Here is a 12292-nt window from a genome sequence, read left to right on the forward strand (position 1 = left end):
GTTGCCTGGGGACCAGTCACAGTCCCTCCTTACGCGGGTCAGTCAGGTGGCACCCAGAGTGGGAAGAGACTCACTGCAGTTTGCATAGCCATGTCTGGCCAAGTGCAGAATTAGAGCAGAGTCTGCACCATCGGCATGAAGGCCGAGTACTCTGAGGATCTTGGGGCACCTGGGTTTAATATCCTTAAACCCAGGAAGAGGATACAGTAAGTGAGAGATGAATTCTGTGCTGCCTCAACGTCCCAGCCTTGTAGAAAAGCCCCCTTCACATATATATCCTTTACAGAATGTGAATGTGTGTGTTGTTATGATTACAACAGCAACCCACTGTGCAGTCTCGCAATGCTGTTTGGTTTGCAAAGCCCTCTCCATGACCAGCTACATAATTTGAAGGGCCTAAAATAAAGAATTTCAAGAGATCAAAGGAGGATATGAAACCAGTACAGGTTCCTTCTGAGCACAGATTTCAGAGCCTTTCACAGGTCTCATACTTATGAAGCCAGCCCTGGCCCTCTCGTACCCACTGTCCCACTTAAAACTCATGATAAGTCTATAGATGCCTTCATGTGCCCATTTGACACAGAAGGCTCTAAGGTGGGTGATCACAAAAGGCTCACAGCCAGTTGAACCCAGGAGAACTCAAGCCCTGCTCCTCTGGGAAGCCAGACACTTCCCGGCAGCTACTATTCAGGAGAAGGGGCCGTCTGCAGCAGCAGACGCTTGATACAGAATAATCAAGCAGAAGAGTTGATGTGGCTGCCACCAGGGAAGGAGGTGACTCGAGAAAGGAAAAGGCTGCTGGGTATCCATGCCATCTGTGCCGATGTCACGATGCACCTGCCCTGCAAAGCGCCCCCCCCCCGCCCCCACCAGGGGATCACCAAACAGCCCCTGTGTGGGTAGATGCTAGAGGCCACTACTGACTCTAGGGAGGGAGGCTGAGGAAGGAAGTGCATGAAAGAACTCAGGAAGTAGTTGAGAAGGACTTGGGAGTCAACACGGCCAGGAGTATTTCAGTGTCAGGACAAAGCCCTTCTTTCTAGTGATGGTGACCAGTAAGAAGTGACAGGGAAGACTGATAACAGAGTCACTCCTAATCACAGTCCAACGCCTTGCCCCTCAGCTCTTCTCTCCACATAGTTGGGACTGTTTCACAGTCACTTGTATACCATCCCTGTCCCAAAAGCAATGGGTCCCACAAAGCTGCCGTCATATGTCCATTTACTACTGAGAAATGTATCCCCCCACCCCCCAGAAGTCTGGGACTAAGAATCAGAGAGGTCTGATTTCACAACAATCCCATCTCTCTGTGTTTGGCTCTTGAGTCGTCTGCTCCTCTCTTTGCAGACCTCAACTATTGGATCCTAGGTATTTACATCACCTCCTAACTTCATGTCATCTGATGGCTTATTCCTCCTTCCTTCCAGCCAGCCATCTTTTCATTTATTTACTAAGCAAGGCACCCATTGTGTGTTAGATTTTGTGTTGAATACTGGAGAGTCTTTGATAAAAAGAATCAGTCCCCTGCAGGAGTTTCCAGTGTGAAGAACTGGACGAGAAAACAGACCAGAGTGAAAACGTACCACAAAGAGAGAGCTCTGCTGTATCAGTCAGGATGCCTGCAGCCTCAAGTAACAAATAGCAAAGTAAAAGTGGTGTCAATCAAAGGGTTTATGTTCTCAGACAGCAAGACGCCTGGAGGTAGGCAGTTCCAAGGTTGGGTGATTCAGCAGCTCAATGATGTCAGAATCAGGGGTGGCCTCTCTGTGCTCCTGGACCGCCCCCTCCTGACTGCAAAATGACAACTGAAGCACTGTTTGTGACTTCCCCAAATGACAATTCCCTAAGTCAAGAAAGAAAGGAACATTTCTTCCCATGAACTTCTTTTTTCACTGGGTAAGGAAACTTTTGCCAGGTCCTCCTTCTGGCATGGCCCATTGGCCAGAAATGAATCCTATGAATACCCCTCAGCCAATACCTGGCCAAGAGGAATGGGTTTGGCTAATTATAATTCATCTTCTGGGGATAGGCCAGTCTTCTCAGAGCACATCCCCACTTGATCAAAATTGTTTCTATGTTAGTAGATGGCTGCTGGGATGGCAACTAGCTGTGATAGATAGAAGATAAATAGATAGATAGATAGATAGATAGATAGATAGATAGATAGATAGATCAATCGATAGATATAGATGATAGATAGTGCATTGGAACCTAAATGACTCGCAACATCAGTGTGGAGGAATTCAGGGAAGACTTCATGGAGGACGTGACATGTAAGCTGACTTTCAGAAGAGAAGTGGGCATCACCTGGGTCACCAGGTGCAGGGGCCATTCCAGACAAGGGTGGGGGGGGCATCCTTTGCAAAGGCAGGGAAGTGTGAAACACACAGGATGTCACAGAAACTGCCAGTGACTTTGCACTAGCTGGTGCAAGGTCAGAGGTGGTTGGAGAGGAGGCTGAACCGTGACTGGCCACTGAACCCCCATTCAGGTCATTGGCACCAGTGGACAAGGCAGGGCTGCGGACCACGCCTGAGCCACCACCCTGATGAGCTCCCTTCACGGTAGTCATCTAATCATCATCAGCCGTGGAAATAGTCATTCAACCGGTGATGAGTCATCATCCATCCCACACTTCTATGTCATGTTGACAAAGGCAGCCTGACCAGTCATAGCCACGGGGGTGACAAGCCCAGGTGGGGGTGAGGGCCAGGGGTGGGGCTCATATCTCTCTCGCCTTGACCAAGTCACAATCTCTCTGGACCTCAACACTGTCATCTGCAAATCAGAGAAAATGCCTCCGTTATGGGGGTGCCTGTAAGGACCAAATAAAAGATCTGTTGAGTGTGTAAGCAAAACAACATTTGCCATAGAATATGCACATAACACATTTTAGTAAATATTACAAGAAGGGGTTTTTTCCCAAAGCTTTGCTAAACTCCAGAAATGCCACATGTGCAATGTTCTCCTGAGCCACCAAGCTTATGATACCTTCTCTTCCTCCAAATGCCACCTCCCCAGAGCCTGCCCTGTCATTCTGGCTAAAGCATCCACCTCACTGTCCAGTTTCCAGTCTTCATGACACTCACTGTCCTATCATCTCTCTGTGTATTTGTCAGTTTATGGTGTGTCTTTTCCTCCCCGACCCTCCCAGCCCACACTGTTAGAATTTAAACTCCAATATGGCCCGGGAACTTACTATCACATTCAGAACTGTATCCTTGGTGCCAAGTTTAATTCTTGGCACATAAGCATACTCACTAAATATTTATTAAATAAATAATTGTGTTTTTAAAAACATGATGTGCCTAGCATGACACATTTTTAATAAACCCAAGAAGGCTTCCCACGGTGGTCATGTTTCTTCCCAAGAATTCAAGAGGCTGCTTCCCCTTGCTCTGGTCACAGACTGATCCCTGTACCACAGACTGAGTCCTGTATCCAGTCCATTGGATTCCACTGGCCACCAGGGAGACCCAGAGGGTGAGTGCGGATGGTTCACTGCACTGCGTGCCCCTGCCAGGGACTATGGTGGGATGAGGAAGCAGGTGCTCCATCGACATCTAGAGGCACCTGCGTCTCAGTAATCTCCTCCTTTACCCATGCAGCTCTTGGCTGCTGCTCCACCAGGATGCTGGCCCGCAAGGTGACACAGGCTTGACTGTCCCACCTGTGAAGGTTGTCTTTTGCTCCTCTGGACATCGCATCATCTGAAGAAGCATCATTCAGAGATGGAGAGAAACTTTGGCAACATCTCCAAAGGGAAGACGCAGTTTCTTCTTTCTTTGCTTTGCTTTTCCCCCCATAGTGCTGTGAAGTGATGCCCGCTCCGTGCAAGCAGACCTGAGGCAGGGTTCAGCGCTTTGCTGGGCTGTGTATTTACTTGGTTTCTCCTGTGAGTGCTGCAGTGACTTAAATATGCCTCTGTAAAGATGCCAGTGACACAGATGGTAATTGTACCCCCTGCTGAGCTGTGCCTGCAGACACGGGGGTGTCGGGGGTGGGAGGGAGGGAGAAGTGGAATAGGGAATCTGTACCTGACTGGGAAGGGAGGAGCCTCCTGGAGCACTGGTCTGGTCTAGAAGCAACTAGACTTCCTAGGCATGGGCCATAGGTACCCAGAAAGCTTCAGTAATGCAGAGGTGGCAAAGAGAGCACAGTGAGGAAGCCTGAGTTCCTTTTCTGGCTAGAGGTGAATAGGCTGTGTGGTCTCACGCAAACCTTACCTCTCTGAGTCCTGTTTCGCCCTTCTGTGAAATGGGCAGGTTGTCTAGTTGCTATTGAAGAGCCTTTGTTTAAGGAAGGCAGGGGAATAAGAAGAGAGTGATTTGGGGCCAGTTGTGCTTTTTTAGTTTGGGTAAATGACATCATTTTCCCAGATGTAGTTTTTTAATCTGCAAAATGGGGAAAGTATTTTATTTCTAGTGCAGAGTTTCTGGCATAGGGTTTATAGCCAAGAAATGATAGCTATGATGATTCTTCCAGCGCTAACCAGTTCTGGTATGGGGTGTGATATAGCAGGTGCTGGAATAAGGGTTGTCAGATCTGGGTTTATAACATCCTGATCCCACATCACCTCCTCTACTGGCACAGAGGCAGCAGCTGGGAAAGTCTGAGGGACAGAAAGCATTGAGGGACCACGGATTGCAGAAGTCGGTGGAGTTAGAGGAAGAGCCTTTGGGATCAGCCATCCACCGGCAGGTGCAAGGGTGCTGGGGCAGCAAGAAAGCCCTGGGGCAAGAGGATGACAGAAGTGGTCCCTGCTTTGCTCCTCTTGCCACCTTGGGTGCACCAGCCAGTAGACACTGGTGCTTAGTGACAAAAGTGCCTTGTCTTTATCCCATTTTTATGAATTTTCCTATAAGTCACTCATCAAAAGTCTTGAACTTGCAAGTCATATTCTACATTAAGCTATTGGACACCTCAAGCTGATAGCATTGATAAGAGAGGAGGTGGGTCCACTTTAATAAACTTTTCGTTTTGGAATAAGTTTACATTTACAGACATGTTGCAAAGAGAACAGAGACTGCTCACGTACCCCTCACTGGTTTTCCCCATTGTTAACCTCTTTTATTACAACTGTACTTTTTTTTTGTTGGAAACAGAGTCTTGCTCTGTTACCCAGGCTGGAGTGCAGTGGTGTGATCTCGGCTCACTGCAACCTCCGCCTCTCAAGTTCAAGCGATTCTCGTGCCTCAGCCTCCCAAATAGCTGGGACTACAGGCTTGCACCACCACGCTCGGCTAAGTTTTGTCTTTTTAATAGAGACAAGGTTTCGCCATGTTGGCCAGGCAGGTCTTGAACTCCTGGTATCAAGTGATCTGCCCACCTCGGCCTCCCAAACTGCTGGGATTGCAGGCATGATTTACCGTGTCCAGCCTACTATAGGACTTTTGTCAAAACAAAGACATGGGTTGACATTGGCACATAGCTATTAACTAAACTCCAGACTAAGTTCTACTGGTTTTTTCACTGATGGCCTCGTTCTGCTCTAGGATCCAGTCCAGGGTACCACACTGCATTGCGATGTCATGTCTTCCTATTCTCTTCTGGTCCTTGATGGTTTCTCATTCCTGCCTTGCTTTTCGTGACTAGGCGTACTAACCACGTAGAGTGTCCAGTGGGCTCATTTCAAACAATCGGACATCACAAACTAAAGGAGATTTTGAAGCCGGTGGCATCATGTGACTACTGCTACCGCCTCTTGGGATATGGGGCCTACTGGCCAACCTCCAGTGACAGAGAGCTGGTTGGTGTCCTGAGGAAAGGCAGGGAGGAGGAGAGGCTGCTGCGGAAGAAACTCTAACAGAAGTGGGGCTGGCAGATGGCTGGTGGCTGAAATGAAATTCTGGAGAAAACATGATGTCAAGTTCCGAATGCGCGGATAACGGATTCCAGGAGGCACACCTGGTCTGGGTGAGGGGCCTCTCCCTCATTCCCTGTGCCCCTCTTCATTCCAGCAGCACAGGAAAGGGTCACTGGAGAGGCAGAGTGGTTTCTCCCCAGCCTCTACTTCCACCTCTGCTCCTTGATCCCATCTGGGCAGATTTATCCACTTAAACAGCCAGTCTCCCCTGCCTTACTTCAACTCAAGAGAGAACAACACACTGATGTCAATGGGTGCAATAAATGCTTTGTAAGCATCCTTTCCAGGGCAAATTCATTCTTTGGAAATATTTTTAAGAAAGTGAAAACACTTTTAGTTCTTTCTAATCCCTTTCCTCGCCCTCTCCTTTTTAAGGCTTTCTGTTGGAGCATATAAAACTAGCTGCACTGCTGGCTCTTTTCTGTGTCATCTTGTGACCAGGAGGTGACAAGCCAACCCTCTAAGGGGAAAAAGCACAAATAAAACAGCATCCCAGGTCCTTGGTGACACGCCTGAGCTTCTCCACCAACGGAGGACGCTTTATCTCTGAACATATGGCAGAAAAATAAAGTATATTTGTACTGGTGAAAAAAAACCTGCTCACTTAGGTGGTTTTTTTGTCTGTCTGTTTGTTTGTTTTCTGTTGTTGTTGTTTTGTTTTATTTTTTGGGTTTCTTTTTGTTTCATTTTGTTTTTTTTTTTGAGACAGAGTCTCGCTCTGTCACCCAAGCTGGAGTGCAGCACCACGATCTTGACTCATTGCAAGCTCTGCCTCCCGGGTTCATGCCATTCTCCTGCCTCAGCCTCCTGAGTAACTGGGACTACTACAGGAGGCTGAGGCAGGCGCCCGCCACTACGCCTGGCTAATTTTTTTGTATTTTTAGTAGAGACGGGATTTCACCACATTAGCCAGGATGGTCTCAAACGCCTGACCTCGTGATCCGCCCGCCTCGGCCTCCCAAAGTGCTGGGATTACAGGCATGAGCCACCGCGCCCAGCCTCACTTAGCTGTTTTTATGAGCCCAAACTATGAGCCCACCATAGCCAGCATGGGATCAGTGAATTCCTAATGGATGTCTGCTGACCAAGTGAGTGGAACGCTTGGAAGCTCATACTCACACTGTTTGAGTCTTTTCAAACACACTTTCTCCATCAGTCACCTCCTCTGTCCAGCCACTTCCGCCTCAATCTCTCCCTCCTCTCCCCCTACTCCTCCTTGAAGCCCCTCCATGTGGAAACCTTCCCCCTTCACCTGTCCAGGTCATCTGCCCCCAGCTGAGGACAGTAGGATTGCTGGGCCTTATGCTAAGCATTTCACATGCCGTTTTATGTCATCTTCCTCACACCTTCTTCAATGTGTCCTGTTTTAGCCTCATTTTGCAGATGAGAAGACTGAGGCTCAGGGGGTTAAGTGACTTCAGTCAAGATCATACAGCTAGAAAGGGAAAGCTGGTTGAAGCTCACGTCTACTTGGTTTTGAAGGATCCCCATCCCCATGGGCTCTAACGAGTCACCCACATCCACCCACCTGCCCATTCCCCACCACCCCACCCATGGAGCACACTGGGACAGCTGCAGCTCCTCTCAGGGAAACCTTGGCCTCTTTCCTCTGTACAGTCATCTCGTGGCCAGCACACACGTGCTTGTTCTCCATATCTCAGATGATGAAGGGAATTCCACGGAAAGGGCACTGCTGAGTCATTACTCACACAGGGCATGGCCAATGTCAATCCCGTGAGCCCAAGGGATCAAGGAGGGAGGATGAGCTGCTATTCTCTTCGAAGTCCTTGAGCTCGATCAAGGGATCCTCTAGGGAGAAGAAGACGGAGAGAAAAGAATCCCCAGACTCAGCCCTGCATCCACCCAAGTGCCAGATCCCCTAGGTCTGTGGGCTCGCTGTCAAGAGAAAATCATTCTATCACAAGATATAAATAGGAAGGGAGGGCAAAGTAACCTGAATAAATAAAGAACTTCTATCACAAGATATAAATAGAAAGGGAGGGCAAAGTAACCTGAATAAATAAAGAACTTCTATCACAAGATATAAATAGAAAGGGAGGGCAAAGTAACCTGAATAAATAAAGAGCTCCTTTGGGTTTTTGTCTATTTCTTTCTGTTTCCACCCATGTGTTCTCCCCAGAGGGAACTGAGGGATAAAGTGTCGAGAAGAAACAGAATGCCTATAATCCCAGAACTTTGGGAGGCTGAGACGAGTGGATCACCTGAGGTCAGGAGTTCAAGACCAGCCTGGCCAACATGGTGAAACCCCATCTCTACTAAAAATACAAAAAGTTAGCTGGGCTTGGTGGTGCATGCCTGTAATCCCAGCTACTCAGAAGGCTGAGGCAGGAGAATCGCTTGAACCCAGGAGGCAGAGTTTGCAGTGAGCCGAGATCACACCACTGCACTCCAGCCTGAGCAAGAAGAGCAAAACTCTGTCTCAGACACACACACACACACACACACACACACACACACACACCAGAAATGCAGAAGATCAAGACTCTCCACAGACCAGGCTACTCTGGTACTTGTGATTCACATGATCACGTGTTCCTCAAGTCTTCTTACCCCTCAGAGCCTCAGTTTCCTTCTCAGAAAAATGCAGATCATGAAGTTAGAGAAGAGAAGACCTGTTGGGTATTTGCCTTGTGACTCACACCTTCCAGGCATGATTTTACTTATTTCTTTTCCTTCAGAGATTTTGTCCTAATTTGTAGTTATATTCTCATGTGGGTACTTACTGGGTTAATGTCTGCTTCTAACACTGGACATATCCACAGGCAGGGGCCATGCCAGGGTTGATGAATGCTGCTTCCCCAGAACCTAGACAGCATCTGCACAGGGCAGGGCTCAGGAAGGATATGTTTGATGAATGGTACCCAATAGCTTGCTTCTCCGTCCATCCCCTCCATCTCTACCCAGGGCTGTGTTGAGGTAGGACTATGTTTCCACGTCTGGGAGGTGTGAGATTTGGACACCGGCTGGGGTGGAGGAGGAGGTGGTCAAGGGCTGGGAGCCGGTGGAGGACCTGGAGACACAGTGGGTGTCCGTAGCATTCAGAAAGGCTCTGCCCATCCTGCTTTCATCAGTGTGGGCCGCTCAGAAGAACAAGGAATGCATTTTCAAAGAATAGGAGCAGCGTCAGAGGAGAACACTTCAAAGAAGTGGATGGAGTGGATGGAGCAGATGAGTATTCAAGGATGACGACGGGATGGTGTGGTTTGCCTGGGTCTAGAACAGCAGACATATGTGGAATGCTAGGGGAAGGGGAGAAGTTCCTGGGGTGTGAGCCCGGGTCGAGGCAGGAGGCTGGAAGTGCGCAAGGAACCCCAATGCACTTGGCCTTCTCCTGGAGCTTGGTGCTGAGACCGCTGGGCATTCTTCACCAGTGGGTGGAAGCCCTGATATAGAGGAGGGAGGGAGGGTGCATCCTGACCATCGCCTGGGTCTGCCGTTGTCATGGCAACCGGTAGTGGGGAGCGTGGAGCAGGGTCTTTTGGTTTATGTATGAGTTTGACCCTCAGAATCCCAGTCTGAGCTTAGGACAAAGAGCTGGGGCCACCTGCTCCCCTTCAGGATCCCCAGGTGCAGAGGCAGTTTCAGCACCTGCCCGCCTTCCTCTCCCTGCTCCCAACTAGCGCAGCCCTGGATGGTGGACCCGGCGTCAGCACCCCTCCTGGTTCCTCACACCTGAGGGCTGACAGGGCTCAGGTGTACATCAGGCTCTCTGACAGCCTCCACCCAGTTCCCACCAAGCTGGGAGGAGCAGTGAAATGGGAAGTGACAGCAAGCACTAGGAGTCACTAAGTCTCTGTCACCTCGATTTGCAGGCGGACGGAGCTGGCTCTGCACGAATGCTGCACTTCAGAGACACCCTTTACCCTGCAGGATCCACCTCGCCCTCCGCCCCTCCCTCACCCCAGATCAGGCTCAGCTGTCTCCTGTGTCGACCCTGGACCCCCTCTCCAGGGTCCAGCTGCAGCCCCAGACCCGCTCCAGGGCTCATCCTCGGTGTCCATTCAGAGCCATCCTTGATCTTTCCTAAGGTGAGACCTCACTCCTCCACACCCAAACCACAAGCGCCTCTTTACTCATCTTCAGGATCTTGCCCTCAGCATAAACAACTCTCTTCCTCGCTTGCTCAAAATCACCCTTACCCTTGAAAGCGTTGCTACAAAATATCCAGCAATCATGGGGTCAGGCTCTCAGGGATAATTAACTTCTCCATCTGTGTTCAATTTATTTTCTCCTTTTATTTTTACTGACAGACTGACAGGGTTTCAAGCTACCATGACTTTCTCCAAACAGTACTGCTTTTTGAAATAATCTAGGCAATGCCCTCTTTGTTATGTGACAAATTTTGGAAGGAATCTTTCCTGAGGGAAAAGTCATTTCATCCTATACGCAGGGATTTATAATATCTAAGATGCAGGTTTGGGCAAGTCATCCTCTTGTTATGATCCTTCAAGGCCCTACAAGATAAAACACAGACTCCATAACCAGTCTACACCTGACCCAGCCAGACTCGCCATCCACGTTTTTCCAGCCTTGCCCAGGACTTTACCCTTAGTCCCTGGATTAAATTTTCTCTCTCTCTCTCTCTTTTTTTTTTTTTTTTTTTTTTTTGAGATGGAGCCTTGTTCCATCATCCAGGCTGGAGTGCATCTCGGCTCACTGTAACCTCCGCCTTCTGGATTGGATGATTCCCCTGCCTCACCCTCCCAACAGGCACCCGCCACCATGCTCAGCTAATTTTTGGTATTTTTAGTAGATAAGGGGTTTCATCATGTTGACCAGGCTGGTCTCGAACTCCTGACCTCTGGTAATCTGCCCATGTCAGGCTCCCAAAGTGCTGGGATTACAGGCGTGAGCCACCATGCCCAGCCTCCTGGATTAAATTCTCTGACTCCTCCAGACTGAATAAACTGTCCCCCAATCCAATCACAGACACACATATGCAAGCACACACACACACACATGCATGAGGGTAAATACACATATGCATACATGGGCATATAAAAGATTCACACACAACACACATATACGCACATGGGCATATAAAAGATACACACATAAACAACACACACATATGTGCTGCAGCACATCCACACAGACACACGAGCACAGGCATGTATCCAGAGGCATTCCCAGGTACACATGTATGTACACGTCTATGTACCTGCACACACATACACACACACACAAATGCTCTCTTGTGGGTTTGTTTGCATTATGACACTGAGAGTTTGTACTTACTGCAGTGTCTTTGGGTCCTGGTGCTGGTCTGACCCCCCTCAACTCAACTCCTGGGCCTCAGGAAGCTGACCGTTCCAGTGCCTGGTGAGGGATCATTTAACACCTCCGTCAGCCAGGAAGTGGGGCCCGGAAACTGGTTCTGCCACTGCCTTTTGCTGCAGGACTGTGGACAGTCCCTGCCCCATTCTGAGGTCCATTCTCCCACGAGGACAATGGATATGGACTGGCCAGCCATGGGTCCTGCCATCTATCAGCCTGTGTGGCTCAGGAGGAAGCAGGCCAGTCCCTGTTCCTCTGGTGGGCAGCAGCTGGGAGATCGCTCTGTAACTCCCCAGTGTGGCCGGCACAGTCTCCCAGCCCAGCTTATTTACGACGCTTTTAGCTCCGAGAGGACCAGATCAATTATCTTAAAGGGCTGATTTGTATCACTGTGGTTGGACAATGCCTAACCAGAAAGCACTCCTGCCTTTCAACAATTTCAAGCCAGGGAGAGCTATGGATTTTTTTCTTCACCCTAATTGAGCACTTCAAAAAGAGGGCTTGAAAACCTTCAATAGGTTTCATTTTTTAGGGAAAGCAATTTTGACTTATTAGGCACTGTTGGCTCAGAAACATGCTCGCTAATGACTTCTATTTAAATGTTTTCCTCCCGCTGAGAGGTTTAAAAAAAAAAAAATACAGTGGTAATGGATTCAGCATCCCATCTATGAGTATTTTCTCACTGCAACCTCTGAACTTTCTTGGCCAGATCCTCTCAAATGGTCAAGAGAACCCAAACAGATGGTGTTAAGAAAACCCCTGGCTGGGCGCGGTGGCTCACGCCTATAATCCCAGCACTTTGGGAGGCCGAGGCGGGCAGATCACCTGAGGTCAGGAGTTGGAGACCAGCCTGACCAATATGGGAAACCCCATCTCTACTAAAAATACAAAAATTGGCCAGGCATGGTGGCTCGTGCCTGTAATCCCAGCTACTCGGGAGGCTGAGACAGGTGAATCTCTTGAACCCGGGAGGCGGAGGTTGCAGTGAGCCAAGATCTTGCCATTGCACTGCAGCCTGGGTGACAGAGCAAGACTCTGTCTCAAAAAAAAAAAGAAGAAGAAGAAGAAGAAGAAGAAAGAAAGAAAGAGAAAGAAAAAAGGAAAGGAAAGAAAAGAAAGAAAAGAAGG

General features: G+C 49.0%; 1 long non-coding RNA gene across 1 annotated transcript; it reads right to left on the minus strand.

Annotated features, from left to right (window-relative positions):
• Positions 1–10102: 10102 nt before the first annotated feature.
• LOC117067838 lies at positions 10103–11566 on the minus strand. Its single transcript, XR_004430861.1, has 2 exons — positions 11126–11566; positions 10103–10341 (listed from the first exon to the last, which is right to left on the minus strand). It is a non-coding gene; the product is annotated as an uncharacterized LOC117067838 (long non-coding RNA).
• Positions 11567–12292: the final 726 nt, after the last annotated feature.

The sequence above is a fragment of the Trachypithecus francoisi genome, unplaced genomic scaffold (genome assembly GCF_009764315.1).
Source record: "Trachypithecus francoisi isolate TF-2019V2 unplaced genomic scaffold, Tfra_2.0 Lachesis_group20, whole genome shotgun sequence".
NCBI lineage: Eukaryota > Metazoa > Chordata > Mammalia > Primates > Cercopithecidae > Trachypithecus > Trachypithecus francoisi.